Source organism: Grammomys surdaster, unplaced genomic scaffold (genome assembly GCF_004785775.1).
Source record: "Grammomys surdaster isolate TR1022 unplaced genomic scaffold, NIH_TR_1.0 224, whole genome shotgun sequence".
In the NCBI taxonomy this organism is placed as follows: domain Eukaryota; kingdom Metazoa; phylum Chordata; class Mammalia; order Rodentia; family Muridae; genus Grammomys; species Grammomys surdaster.
In genome coordinates, this window is record NW_021604669.1 from 10,190,245 (window position 1) to 10,204,301 (window position 14,057).

The 14,057-nt window shown below is 41.1% G+C and overlaps 1 protein-coding gene across 4 annotated transcripts in view; it reads left to right on the forward strand.

Annotated features, from left to right (window-relative positions):
- Positions 1-14,057, forward strand: part of Fam49b (family with sequence similarity 49 member B) — a 130,162-nt gene that overhangs the window by 60,990 nt on the left and 55,115 nt on the right. The window contains exon 1 of one of the 4 annotated variants that reach the window (XM_028773226.1): positions 1,213-1,374. The exons of the other annotated variants lie outside the window; for them this stretch is intronic. The gene's annotated coding sequence lies outside the window, so the exon portion shown is untranslated. Of the gene's footprint in view, positions 1-1,212; positions 1,375-14,057 lie in introns of those variants that run through there. 4 annotated transcript variants of the gene reach the window in all.

Consider the following 14,057-nt stretch of genomic DNA (forward strand, 5'->3'; position numbering starts at 1 on the left):
ACTGTATTGCATACCAAATTGTCTTCATGAAATTGAAGAGGCAAGAGACAGGCTGACCAAGACAAAGGCTTCCTACAGTAGAAGACACCAGATTAACTGGCTACATTTATCAAGGCCAGCGTTTCTCTGTTGAGATCGCTGATGGGGAGTAAAGGCATGTTTGTGATTAAGGTTTCAAACTGTCCCTAAGTTCATGAGTCGGAAATCATATGCATCCTCCTAGGGAGAAAAAAAAGAAAGTCCATACTTTCATGGGATTTTCAGTTGGGGTTTTAACCCCCAAATGCTCAAAACCCTTTACTTCCATGTAATATAGTCATGGGGGACTCTTAATCATTTATATTTCAATGCTAATGCTCTGAGTTTTACAGCAGGATTCGAATGAGCTAGTAGATGAGACCTTTTTTGTGTGTGTTCAGAAGGGAAGGGAGCATCTATTTTCCAAGAGTGACAGTGGGATTAGAGAAGTAATTAGGTGGCGTAGCCCCACATCACATCAGAATCGCAGTCTACTCAACGTTTTTGCCGAGTCGACTCCAGAACAAGAGTCTGATTTATCTAAAAGACTGTGTGCGGCAAGCCACGTTACCTAGTGGAGTCTCATTTCTGTTCCCAGACTGATCATTTAACACCTCCCAAGGGCGTCTCTGCGATAGCATCGCAGGCGATAACGGTGCCTAGGCCCTGGGGAGCCTGCCTAGCGCCAGTGCCGCCTCTGGAAGCACGAGAGAGGCTCAGTACCAGGCCCGAGGGGAAAGGCTTGCTGCCAGGAGCCAGGCCCCTCCAGGTGCGGGATGCTGGAATGTGGCGTCTCCTTTGGGTTTAGCTCAGAGCTTTGGTCTCTTCCTGAGCTTGTTGACCTGTAGTTGTTCACCGCCACAGTAAGACCCTCGCAACCTCCCGGACGTTGCCTCCCGCGAAAGTGCTGCCCCTTTAAGGGAGGGCGTGGTCTCGTGCGGCGTGGCCGCGCCCCCCGGCTTTCCGTGGGGCGCGCCGGACCACCTGTCTCCGGCCGCGCCCCGCCCCTTTCCCGAGGGGTGGGAGAAGAGGGCGGAGAGGACGGTCGAGACTTTACCTTGCGCAGCGGGCGCGCGGCGCATGCGCACGGCCCGACAGGTCCGCGGCGCCCTCACTTCCTGGCACTCCCCCTCCCCCCTTCGCCGTTACCCTGTACATCCGGGTCTCTTGCCCTCCCCACTCCAAGCCGCCGCCGCCGCCGTCGCCTGGCTCTTCGCGGCTCCGCCAGAGGGGCAGGTGCGGAGGGGCTCCCGGTCCGGCCGCCGCCGCCCGCTCCGGGCCCGGGGCTCCCCCTAGCGCCGTGACGAGCCGCCGGCGGCTGAGAGAAGCGCGGCCGAGTGCCCGAGCTCGCGGCGGGTGAGTGACCGGCCGGTCGTCTCCTCACGCCCCTTGCGCCGCGGCGGGCCGCGCGGCCGCCTTGCGCGCTCCCGGCTCTTCCTGGGCCCGGCCTCCGCCCATTCATTCTCGGCGTCCGCTCTTCCGCTCGGGCCGCGGGGCGTGCGGGAGCCGGTGCCCCCGTGCCCGGCGCTTTCAGCTCCCTTGCTTCCTTGCCTGCCTTCCTGCCCCCGTGCTCCTCTGCGCCCCGGCTCCCAAGGCTCCTCTGTTGACCGGCGTCCCCGCTCTCCGGGCCAGCTCTCCTGGGGCCCTCACCCCTTTCCTCGGATTAGGCTACGCTTTGCCGGGACACCCTGCGCCCATGGAGGGCTTGTGTGTCTTTGCTCCCATCGCTGTGTCTTTCACCTATGAGGCCAGACCTTTTAACTTTTAGTTCCCCACGTTTAAAGTCCAGAAGCTCAATCTTAGGGTGTGGTCTTAGTGTGCTTCCAATACACACAGCTTTTTACTATAATTACCCAAATCTATGTCTGTCAGAGTCTCGTGAGAGTGGCTCTCGGGGTGTGTGTGTAACCTCGTGGCTTCTTTGGGCCACACCGCCCCCCTCGTATTTGGTACATTAATTTTTCTCTTGAGCATAAAATTTGTCAAAAAGTGTTCTTTTCTGTGATTTCATGCCTGCTTTGCAACATCACCTGTTTGTAGCGTTAGTGGGACTTTTTCTTGTCTCTGACAACACTTACAGACACTCCTGTATCCCCTTCTGTTCCAAATACTGCTGGAATGCCTGAACCCTTGTAGAACCACAAAATGCCATTCTGTTTAAAGCGAAGTGTTGCGATTCGTTGACACTTTCTCCTGTCTCCTGAAATAAATTGAGTTTGACACCTTTGAACCCTGCTGCATGAGAAATGTGTGTCAATTTTGAGTTATTTGAGTCTTGCAGTTTGGTATACTGATGTTCCATATGAGTGCCTTCCTATAACCGAAGGAAGTCTTGTCACTTGTGTGCCTGGTACCTCATTGCACATAACTTTAGATTACTATATCCCAAGAAAAAACACACAGATCCTTTTAATTCTTTAATTGTGTTTAATAATGGAAACAGAAGCTTAGTGCTGAGAATGACTGTAGTTGGAACGTATTTGATAGTCTATTGTAAAGTTTAACTGAAACTGCCTAATCAGCATCTATAAAATGAACTAACAGCACTTTCTGCACTGTGACTTTCGTGGTCCGTCATGGTGAACTCCAGTCCATTTCAGAGCACACACTCCACACAGCACTGCAGCCATGCCTCCCTGTAATGGCCACAGCAGCATTTTCTAATACTTCTCTCTTTTGGAGCAACTAGGGTTTTTTTTTTTTTTCCCCCTTGGGTTTGGAGGGTCCCCCCCCCCCGCCCCACACACACTTTAGGTTTTGAATAGCCACTTTACAGATTTCACTTAAAAAAAATTAATTGATGTGTGTTTGTGTGTGAAAGTGCAGGAATCTGTGGCTGATTCTGTGGAGTTGATTCTCTGTTTTCTTCTTCCACCATGGGATTCAGGGATTGAACTAAAGCAGGCAGGCCTGAGCCATCTCGCCCTGCCCCAGCAATAAGATTTCTTATTCATTTTTTTTTCCCCCAGATTGGCTTTGCTGGATAATTTAGGAAAGCCCTTATAGTATCAGTAGTGATGTGGCTGCCTTGGAGGAAAGCCTTGCTTTGTAAAATGCTGGTGGTTCTGTAGGGTTACATGTAACTGAGCAGAGTATACTTTTTTCCTTTACTAAGGAAGAGACCAATTGATCAAGGGGAGCTAGGTTAATAAATTGCTTTTGGTTGTCCCAGCAAAGAGTGAAGGCAGTTGGTTTCTTATATCGTATAGGTGATATTTGATGGAGTTTAAAAATTCATTTCTCTGACCTTTCTGAAAATAGTTTAAAAATAATGCCTGTGGAATGGTGATTGTTTTACTTGCATTTGAAGTAATCATTTGTCTTTACTTAGTAAAGATTGTTTTACTTGCATTTGAAGTAATCATTTGTCTTTACTTAGTAAGCAGTAATTGATCAAGGAGTACAGAGTGATGGTTTTTTCATATTACTCCTAGTCTCCTTAGGGAAAAGCCTCGATTATCACTCTTACTAAGTATTGATGCTTCGGTTGTTAGAGTCAGTAATTCTCTCTTTCCCTGTTTAAGGAAAGCAAAAGACTATATTATTTGAAAACACTTCTGTTGGTGTTTAAAATTCTCTCTTTTATTTTTGGTTATCCTTTTGTAGCACAGCTTAGCAGTTTCTGCCTGGTGTATAGAATATGAATTATTAATATTTTGGGTATCCTAGACTGTAACAGCACTTTGGAACTATTGTAAATATGTGGCAAAAGCTTTAGAGAAAGTTTTTTTTGCTGTGAGCTGCAGATTATCAAGTATACTAAATATTTTGAATTTGCTATGTTGGGTTATTATTTTGAGATCTTTAGGTGACAAAGAAGAATAGATATACCATTTGTGTTATGTTCTAGTTTATAGACTGGATTTTTTTGTTGGTGTTCAATACATATATCTTGCCAGCATTTGTGAACAGAAGTCAATTTAGAGCATTTTGTAAGAGTTAGCATAAAGTGTTTTGGTTATGGGAGCTCTGCTATATCTGTTTACTAAAGTAGATTAACTTTTCAAAGATTTTTTTTTCATGTAGCAAAGATGGCATAATCCAACAGTGCAGTGGTAACTCAGTTTTGCACTAGTCATGCTGATATATCGCCAGTAGCTAACACTTGTACTAGGTTTCCTTAGGCCAAGGCAGTACTTTAAAACGTGGTTTAATTTTAAAACAGTCTTGTTAGATAAATACTTATACTGCTGTCTGATAGATGAGGAGTCAGGTGCTAGGCTGCAGTGTTGAGCAGCTGCCTTTTACCCACTAAATTAGCTCCATGACAACCCTGGAAGACATAGGTTAACTTCTAATTCATTCTTGATCAACATTAGGAAACTAATGCTCAAAGAGCTTTGGCTATTTGTTCAGATGGCTTCTAGGTGGAATGCCTTTTTGACTCATGGTCTTCAAATAATTTTTATTTCAAGGTATTAGTTTGGTGTCTTATTTTACATTAAATATTTAGAGAGTATTCTTCAGGTAAGAAATCTCAACTTTTTGGCCATTGCAGAGATATTTAATTGTTCTGTCTTCTCCTTGTAGTGTATACATTCTTGCTCACCAGTAACAACTTCCTTCCCTTTCCACCCAAGCAAGTAAATAGAATGCAAATTAGAGCCATTTGTAAAACTTCAAACAAGGAACTCATTCTTAAGGTTTTCATCTCTCTATATAAATACACGAACATATACATACAGAATATATGTACTTAATTTCTTATATCTTCACATCTGAATAATACAGTCATGGTTGAGTATGACTTTTTTGTAAAAATACACTCTTGGGCTCTTTTGTTTAGTTAGAAGACATGATGCAAAACCATTTTTGTAGCTGTTTTGATCAGGTACTTACTCCTCAGGGCAAGGATTCAGTAGTATGTATTGTGTGGGATACTTACGCTCTGACCATTTGCATTCTTTTCTACTCTGCAGTAATTTCTATTTAGTGTACTTTGCCTAGTGCATCATGTGGCATATGGTAAATCTGGGACTGATAACAGTGTTGTGAGACACTTCTTCCAGTCATCAGTTGGCATGCTTTCAGACGATTCAGGTGATACTGAGTTGTAGGTCAGAATAAGGATTTTTTGATATCATTTGCTAAGGAAAAGAATTATGACATTCTGTATCTTAGTAGTTGGATTACTTGTGCCACCTTTCTCTTCTTAGTAAGGGTAATAGAGAATTGAATGCACTCATATAAGTGAATGTGAGATTTAACTAGATCTTGAGCAGTCAGTCATCTGCCACTCTTTCTCCTTTTCCTGATCGAGATTCAAACCAGAGCCTTACACAAGCTTCTGCATATGCTCTACTACTGACTTATGTGCTTTAAGTCCCTTGAAGTATATATCTGTAGTTTTTTTTTTTAAATTTAGAGATTCTTTTCATTGTAAAATTGTAGTGCTTATAAGTGGTTTAAAAACAGTATATATGGATATAAAACATGACATTTAATTTCTAGTTTGAAATAGAATAATCCTGAGATTGTAAAATGGGAGTACCAAATCACACCTGTAATTCTAGCACTTGAAATGTAGAGGTAGGATTACAAGTTCAAGGACAGCCTTGGTTACATGAAACTATCTCTCAACAAACTTCTAAATCAGTAACATGGAAATACCAGTCTTCCTTGTAATCTTCTGACATTATTGTAATTTTTTTCTTTCTTTTTTAAAGACAGGGCCTCATTGTGTACTTTAGGTTGGTCTTGAATTTGAAATCTTGTCTCAGCCTCCCTAGTGTTGGTATTATAGGTGTGTGCCCCCACACATGATTGTCAGTGTGTTTTATGTATCTTTACACAACAGAAGAAGCTGGATATAAATTCTTTTCTTAGACGTATGGCATAACTCTTGGTATGTGACTGACCATTAATTTACCCAAGTAGTTATTGAGTACAAATTGGAGTAACAGTGAAAAAAAATCAATTGTGGTCCCTTCTCATAGAAGATAGAAAAAGTAGAAAATGCGAGTTTTCTGCTTTTCTTTGTGTTCCCCTGATAAAACTTTGACCAAAACTAGCTTGGAGTAGAGAAGAATTTATTTAGCTTACAAGTTATTCTCCTTTGATGGAAGCCAGAGCAGGGACTTAAGAGTTAGAGAGGAACTTCGCCATGACTTGCTTTCTGTACCTTGTTTAGCTTTCCTTCTTCTATAACTCAGGACCACCTACTCTTGGATAGCACTACTCACAGTGGGCTTCCATTCCTCCCCTCCCACCCCATAATAGTTAATCAAGAAAATGCCCCACAGACATGCCCACAGGTCAGTTTGTCTAATAGAAGCAATTCTTCTGTTGAGGTCACTTTTTCTCAGCTGACTCTAGTTTTTATCAACTTCAGCACAGTGACTTAAGGGCTAATTCACTATGTGACTCTTAGAGAGTCAGGGTAAACTGACCTCCTGAGTGTTATTACCTTCCAAAGTAGGACCTGGGAAATGGGCCAGGCAGATAAATAGTGAGTGCATGGGCATATGGCGAGAGATCATATTAGAATCTTAATATTTGTTCTGTGTGACAGTAATGAGCAAGGTTAAAGGAGAACTGGGAAAGATACTGAGGAGTGAGTGTTAGGCCACCTGCGAGTGTCACAGTAACACAGTTTTGACTAAATGCAAGGTGGGAGACCACTATAATGCACTTTATTGGGTGAGTGAAATACTCAGATTATCTTTTCAAAAGAATGAGTGTGGCATAGTGTTAGGGAATTTATATTCAAGGCAAGATGCCTTAGAGTCCATCTCCAATTTGGAAATTATAAAAAGAAGGGTTTTCGTTTTTAGTTTTTTCTTTATTGTTGTTTTTATTTTTAATTTAATTTTCAAGTTTTTGAGTCAGGGCTCTAGAGTCTATTTTGGCCTTTATTTAGTATGTGGCCCATACTTGGTTCATTTTGGTTATGTCTGCCTGGCCTTGGGATTACAGGTGTGCAGGAACGATCGTATTGGGCCTTTTGTGTTCGATTTTAGGGAACAGATTGAAGATGAAGTAAGATTGGCTATAGGGAGACAAACTAAATTGAAGTAATTATTAGTGATTTGTGATAATGACCTGTAATTTCAGCTTATAAGACTTTTGACTTTATAGGAGTGGGCTAAGTGGAGTCTGATAGTTTGCTTTCACAGGTAGAGGAGAGGATAAAGTTATCCCCTTCTCGCCAGGGGTGCCGCTTCCCACTTAATGCTGAGATTCTACTTTCTTAGATCATCCAAGTCATCACTTTCTATTGACTTATACCATTGTAAATCATTGAGTATGAGCTTGACCCACCCTTAAATCATCATACCAGAAAGCCAGAAAGCCTCTATGAGACAGGTATTCAGTATCCACAGGAGTCCAGAAGCAAGCTAATAGCTGCTTTTCAAAATAGATATACCTGTTAACTGTATAAGGTAGGCAGAGTACAAGTAGAGGGTGTTTCCCATTGCCTGTAGCTCAGTCAATAAAATTCAAAGTTACAGAATCTGGTAGGGCAAATGATTGTAAGGATTCTCCTCCCCCCAACCCTCTCTCTCACACACACACCTAGCACTTGTCTGTGAATGCCGTCTCTTGATCTGAAAAACCCTCTTTAGCAGGATCTTAATTACTTTTCTGTTGCTATGACAAAATACCATGACAAAAGCAAATTATAAAGAAAATACTTAGCTGGACTTAACTGTTTCAGAGGATTAGAGTCCATGGTGTTTCATGGAGCAGCTGAGAGGTCAGTCATATCTAGATCCACAAGCAGGTGGTGGAAGAGCACACTGGGAATGTTTTAGTCCACTCCCTGTGACATACCTCTTCAAGCTTCTCAATCCTTCCCAGTTTCACCAGTTGGGGACCAAGTGTCCAAGCATATGAGTCTATAAGACAATTCTCACTCAAATTACCATGAAGTACGAGTATGTGACAAATTTCTTTTCCTATCTACAGATGACAACAGCAAGTTGAATTAACCCAAAGAACCCCACTCATAGGCATTTGATTTCTTCACTCACTGGAAACCCATCCCAAATCCTGTTTAGCTGAATCTGAATATCTCTTGCCTTCATGGGACCAAATAGGGTGATGTTCAGGTTGTCTGCATCCAAGAGAATTGTACAGTTTGGAATCCAGCTGGGTATGTCTGGACTTCAATGTTGCTAAGAGTTAGGGAGACTTCATCAATCACATTCCTGTCACATCTCTCCTTAAAGTTGCAAACAGGGAATCAAGTAGTGTGTGTGGTAGTGGTGGGGGTAAATGTATAAATAGTCAAGACTGTCCACTGCAGGATTCCCTCTCCATTATCCAAAGGAGTTTTTAATGCTTTTGGTTGACTTGCATAAATGACAGCACAATAATCATTCTGTACAGTACTTATTCTAGCTTAGAAGGTCCATTGGCCCTGTAAGCCCAGCTCTGACCTGGGCCACTAGGCTTGACCCATTTTCATTATGTATCCATCTCTCCATCAGTGCAGATGAAAGAAAGCAGCAAAGCTACCATTTGTATCACATTTCCACTTGACTTATTTTTGTGCATTTACAAAACATTGATTCAGTTAAAAGGTAGGACAGTGGTATGGGTTGGGGGATGGAGAAATGTTTAATCATCTCCCTGTCAACTACCAGGGTCACTCTTGGATTTGGGATGCTGTTTTATTCCCCAGAACTCAGTCCCCACACAGAATCTTTGTCCTTTCTCTTAGAAAGTCATGGCTCTTGACAATATTGTAGTCTCAAGGCCAAAACTTAATATTAAAAGTCATTAGTCTGAGATTAAACCTTATTTCAAGCTTCTAAATTTCCCATTCACATTTTTATGAATGCCTATAGAAGCCACAAAATTCTTGTGTCATCTTCTTTAGCATATCCTTTGTCGTAAGTAGTGGTGACTATATTATCAGCAGTGATGATAACATATGAGCTTTACTATGTAGAGTAAGAAGTGCTAGGTAATACTTTGAAACATTGGGCTAGTAGTGTCATCATGTTTTGCCATTAGGAAACCCCGGCCTTTCATAGGGAGCTTGTTTTATTCTGGAGGGATACGTTGTCAAATGTACAAAGGACTGAAAGCAGGCCTGTCTTATGGAAGGGGACAGGATTTTTATTTTTCATAGCTGGAAAGATGTAAAGGACAGCTGGTACCTCCTCAAAATTAGCAAAGAGTTATTATCTACAGAGTGTAATTTTCTTGTGTGTGTGTGTGTAAATTGTCTTGGTAAATCTACTTTTAAAAAAGGTTCCTACATATAAGAGCAGTACACCTTGTGATTGGATCATTTTCTTTTGAGGTTTATTTATTTTTACTTTATTGTGTAAGTTTTGCCTCATCTGTATTTTGCCTTTATTTGTATTTGTACCACATTCTTGCCTCATATATGTGGAGGCCAGAAGAGGACAGGCACCAGGTCTCTTGGAACTGAAGTTCCAGGTAGTTGTGAGTTGTCATGTAGATCCTGGAACCAAACCTGGGTCTTCTGAAAGAGTAGCAAGTGCCTTTAGCAATGGAGCCATCTAGTCAGCCCTGGTTATTCATTTTCTAGATAGATAGCAACCTGTATGGATGACCTTGATAGAGGTTTAATTAATTTATTTCTGGGGTAAATGCATAGGTAAGTAATATTTACTGAAACCTTTGATATCTTGCAATCTGAAGATTATTCATTACATGTGGTCTTTTGGGGTGTTAAAGTGAATGTGAGAAACTTCCATGGTGCACAAGATTTGAGACTCTTGCTTTTATTACATGAAGTTGCAGTAGCTCTCAGTTTAAATCCCTTTGAGTGACTGTATAGATTTGTGGTTAGAAGAACACATAACACAGGTAGCTAGAGGAAGTTTATACTTGGAATTTTTCTTTGATTTTTATTTTTCTAAACAGACAGGACTCTTTTATCTTCTACTTTTTTAGATAGTTTATTTTCTATCTTCTTAATAAGTTCACTATTCTTTTCAGTTATTTTTTGTAAAGTTTGTACAGTGTGTGTGTTAAGATAGAGGCTCTGTAGCCCAGGCTGACCCGAAACTCAGTGCGTTTCTTAGGCTGGTCTCAGACTTTATAGTCATCCTCTTTTTTTCAGCTTCTCCAAGTATCAGGATATGCCTGGTTCTAAACAAGTTAAATTTAGTCAATGAAGATTATTAATTACCTTCAAAATTTGTGTTGTCTTACATAGTTAATGTCTTACATTGTCATACATTGTTTCCAAAAGTAAAATAGTCAACTTCATTTAAATCCAAATGTACATGAATTTAGATACTTGGAATTGTCAAACAGTCTAGTTGTAGGGTTAAATGGTCGTCCACTCTGCCTCGGGGCCCTCGGGGCTGGCGGGACATGCGAGTTTTGACTGTATTTACCCCACACAGGTGCCGTGTGGGTGTCAGGCTATGAGAAGCCTCAGGACACAGCTCTGGGGGTCAGAGAGCGCAGTCTGAGGCGCATGACCAGCCAGAGCTAGCTCAGGGATCTCCAGGCCTGCAGGGAGTCCGAGGCTATCTGGTTCTCAGACTCTTGGATACCCAGGTGCTGCTGGGAGCCGCGGAAGATCTAAGAACAGTAGGGGCCCATGTGTTGGCTGGATCTGACACGGGTCGGAGGGGGAAAACAGGGGTGGAGGTGGGATGTAGGGGGATGGTGAGGTTTGGGGGGGGAAGAGCCCCGGCTGTGTCTTGTGGGGAGGAGTCCTTGGCTTGGTCTGTGGGCAGCTGGCTTGGCTTGGTATGGGAGACTAGATGGTGGCTCTGTAGACAAAGGCCTCTATGGCTCCCCATGGCGGATCCGGATGAAAAGAGACAATGCATAGTTTTAAAGCATTTATTGTCGTAGGGGAAAGTGGATGAGTAAAACTGTACCCTGTTTCCTCACGGCAGGCCTGAGGTTAAATACGTTTTTTGCAGGGGGGAGTGTCTGGGAAGGGAAGCTTAATTGGCTAAGCCCTTCAGGCCTTTAAGGTACCTCATTAAAATGGAGATCTGTCTTGAGCCTGTATGACCACAGGTCTCTCTACCTGTGGAGGGGCTTGGGTTGTTGCCCTTATGTGACTGATGGTCACAAATCTATGGAGGGCTGCAGCCTCTTGTCAGGAGACTAGTATCCGGAAACCGGGCAAAACACCTGACGTCCCTCAGGGTCACTGGGTTTTCCAACCTTAACTAGGAACCAGGCTGCCATTCATGTTCCTAGTTGTCTTTGGTATGTAGTATGGATTCTTAGGGGTCTGTTAGCATGGTAGGTATGTATTTATAAGAATTGTAGTGGATGACCAGCCTCTGTGTTTGTAAAAAAAGAAAAAAATAAGCTTTAAAATTGTTTGTTTTATTTACCCAAACTCAGCAATGATTGTAAAAAATTATATTTCACTTAATTACTCTTTAAAAAGCAGTTTCATTGAAGTATACTTTGTACATGAACTATTTGCCTTTCAGTTGAGTTTTAATAGCTCTTTTTATATTCTGGACCAAAGCCCTTTATCAGTTACATTATTTCTTAAGTATTTTCTCTCAGTTTGTGGCTTTCAATTTTTTTTAATGATATCTTTTGAGGTATTTGGTAGTTAGAATGAGAATGACCCCTGTGAGCCCATAGGTTTGAATTCATGGTTTCCAGTTGGTGAAACAGTTTCAAAAGGAATAGGAGGTTTGAGGTTTCAAAAGATTCTTTCCAGTGTGTCACTGCCTCTTAGTTGTGGATACGGATGTGAGCTATCAGCTGTTCATGCTGCCATGCCTTTTTTTTTTTTTTTTTAAAAAACAACAAAAAACAAACCATTGTGACTTCTTAACAGTGAAACCATGAATCAAATTAAATGCTTTCTTTTATAAGTTGCCTTGGTCTTAGTATTTTGTCAGAGCAACAAAAATGGTGGTGTTTATGCAATTAATAGTTAACGATAAGGTGCGTAAATAGAAGCAGGGTGACCATTTAGGAAGAGGAAAGGACCAGAGAGTACAGGGAGGAGGACAGAAGGGTAGCAGGGGTGAACATGATTGAAATATATGTGTACATGTAAGGAAATGTTCTCATGTAACCCATTTATTACATAACTAACATGCTAGTAAAACATTTTCACAAGAATTGTAAACATTACAAAATAAAAAAGATTAGTGCTTTTTGGCTACATATGAGGGGTGGAAAAAGGAGGATCAGGAGTTTGTGGCAAGCTTCAGGTATATATCAAGTTCAAGACCAGCCTGGGTGACTAAGACCCTGTCTCTATAAAGCAAACAAGTACTTTTAGTAGAAGGTCTATATATGCTTGGCAGTAGGCTCTAAGATTCACTCCAACGTTTTCTTTGAAAAGTTTCATGATTTTTAAGTTCTTGCTATTTGGGACAACTTATTGAATGAAGTAAGTTTCTAGTTAATCTTTTCACATGTGGATATCCAGTTACATCAGGATCTAGTTTGTTGTCTTGTGATAATCAGCTAGTTGCAGATGAATGTTCTCATTTCTGGACTTTGAAGTTTGTTTTCGTTGATCTCGGTCTTTGCTAGTACCATATGACTACTATTGTTTTTGTGCCGGCGTGTGTTTGTGTGCTTGTTTGTGTGTGTATGTTCTTCAAGCTAGAGGTTGCTGTTGAATGTTCTATCACTCTCCACCGTACCTTTGAGAATCTCTCATCGTCTTGGAGCTTGTCAGATGGCTCAAATTTGACTATCAAATTTTAGGGATCAAACTGCCTCTATCCATTCTAGGGTTGGGATTTTGCGTATTGCAAAGGTTAACTTTATGTGTGGGTGTTGGGGCTCTGAACTCAGGTCCTCATGTTTAAATAGTGAGCACTTCAGTAACTGAGCCATCTGGATGCCCTTTTCCTGATAAGGATAGTTTTTCCTACCATATTTTAATAGTCAGATAACAATAGCCTCCTTCTCTTGTCTACCTTCTTTTTTCAGAATTGAGGATTGAATCCAGGACCCCACACTGCTAGCAACCACTCTACCACTAAGTTGTGTTCCTAGCTCCCTTTTGTTTTGTTTTTTGTTTTTACTTTTTAGTTTGAAAGAAGTACCTAGACTGTTCTTGAACTCATGATCCTCCTGCTGTAGGCCCATGAATAGCTGGAATTATAAACTTGGCACTATACCAGACAATAAGTGATCATGTTTATTAAAACAGTTTAGAAAACTAAAACCACCATGGTGATAGTCACTAGGTGAACATCTTTCCAATCTGTACAGACGTACTCATGACATGTGAATACACACATTTTTCACATTCCACACAGGGCACATTTGCCCACACTTGATCTTCCTGAGTTTTGACTTTTTCTTTTTTGTGAATACACTTACTGACAGCTTTAAAAGAGAGCTGATTGTTTTTCTTAGACACATCTGTAATTCTTTGATATGTTTACTTATGAGATTAATTACTGGGTGTGTCTTTTGTTGGTAGTGAAAGTAGAATTTACTTATTTTACTTTTGGGATGATGACTTATTTAAAACAAATGTTTAAATGTGTATTGTCTGAATAACATGAATAACATCCTGTGTGAAGCTTGAACAAAACTAATCCCCAAGTCCAATTTCAAACATAGGTTTTTAAAAATCTGCTCTGAGTACTGTATAATTTTTTTAAAGCATTTGGTGACAAGAAGTATAGATAGGGCCAAAAAGTATATAAATGTGTAGGGGGAGAGAGTTCTGTTTGTTATCATGAGAACAACAACTTCAGCATGCCCAGCTTACCATGTGAGTAAAAGAATGGCGGCTTTTGCTGTTTTGCATTTTGTGAGTTAATCCCATAGCCCTGATACAGCCTAAGATAAGGTTAGAAATAAAGGGACTTTGGATAGCCAGGGAAGGTCAAATCTTGCTATCAGAAACTCCCCTGCTGTTTAAATTTTTCTTACATAATATTTAGTATCATAAATGTGTGGTTTAAAAATCATATTTGGTGATGTAACTATTATAAAAGGCTGCAGAAACTGTACTTACTATTATAAAGGTAATAATCTTTACTATTATAAAAGGTAAATTAATTCCATTTAATCTCATAAATGGAAGCTTTTAGAGGTTGTGAGAACTGAGAAGACTAGGCAGGTTATAACATTGATTTGGTAGTAATTTT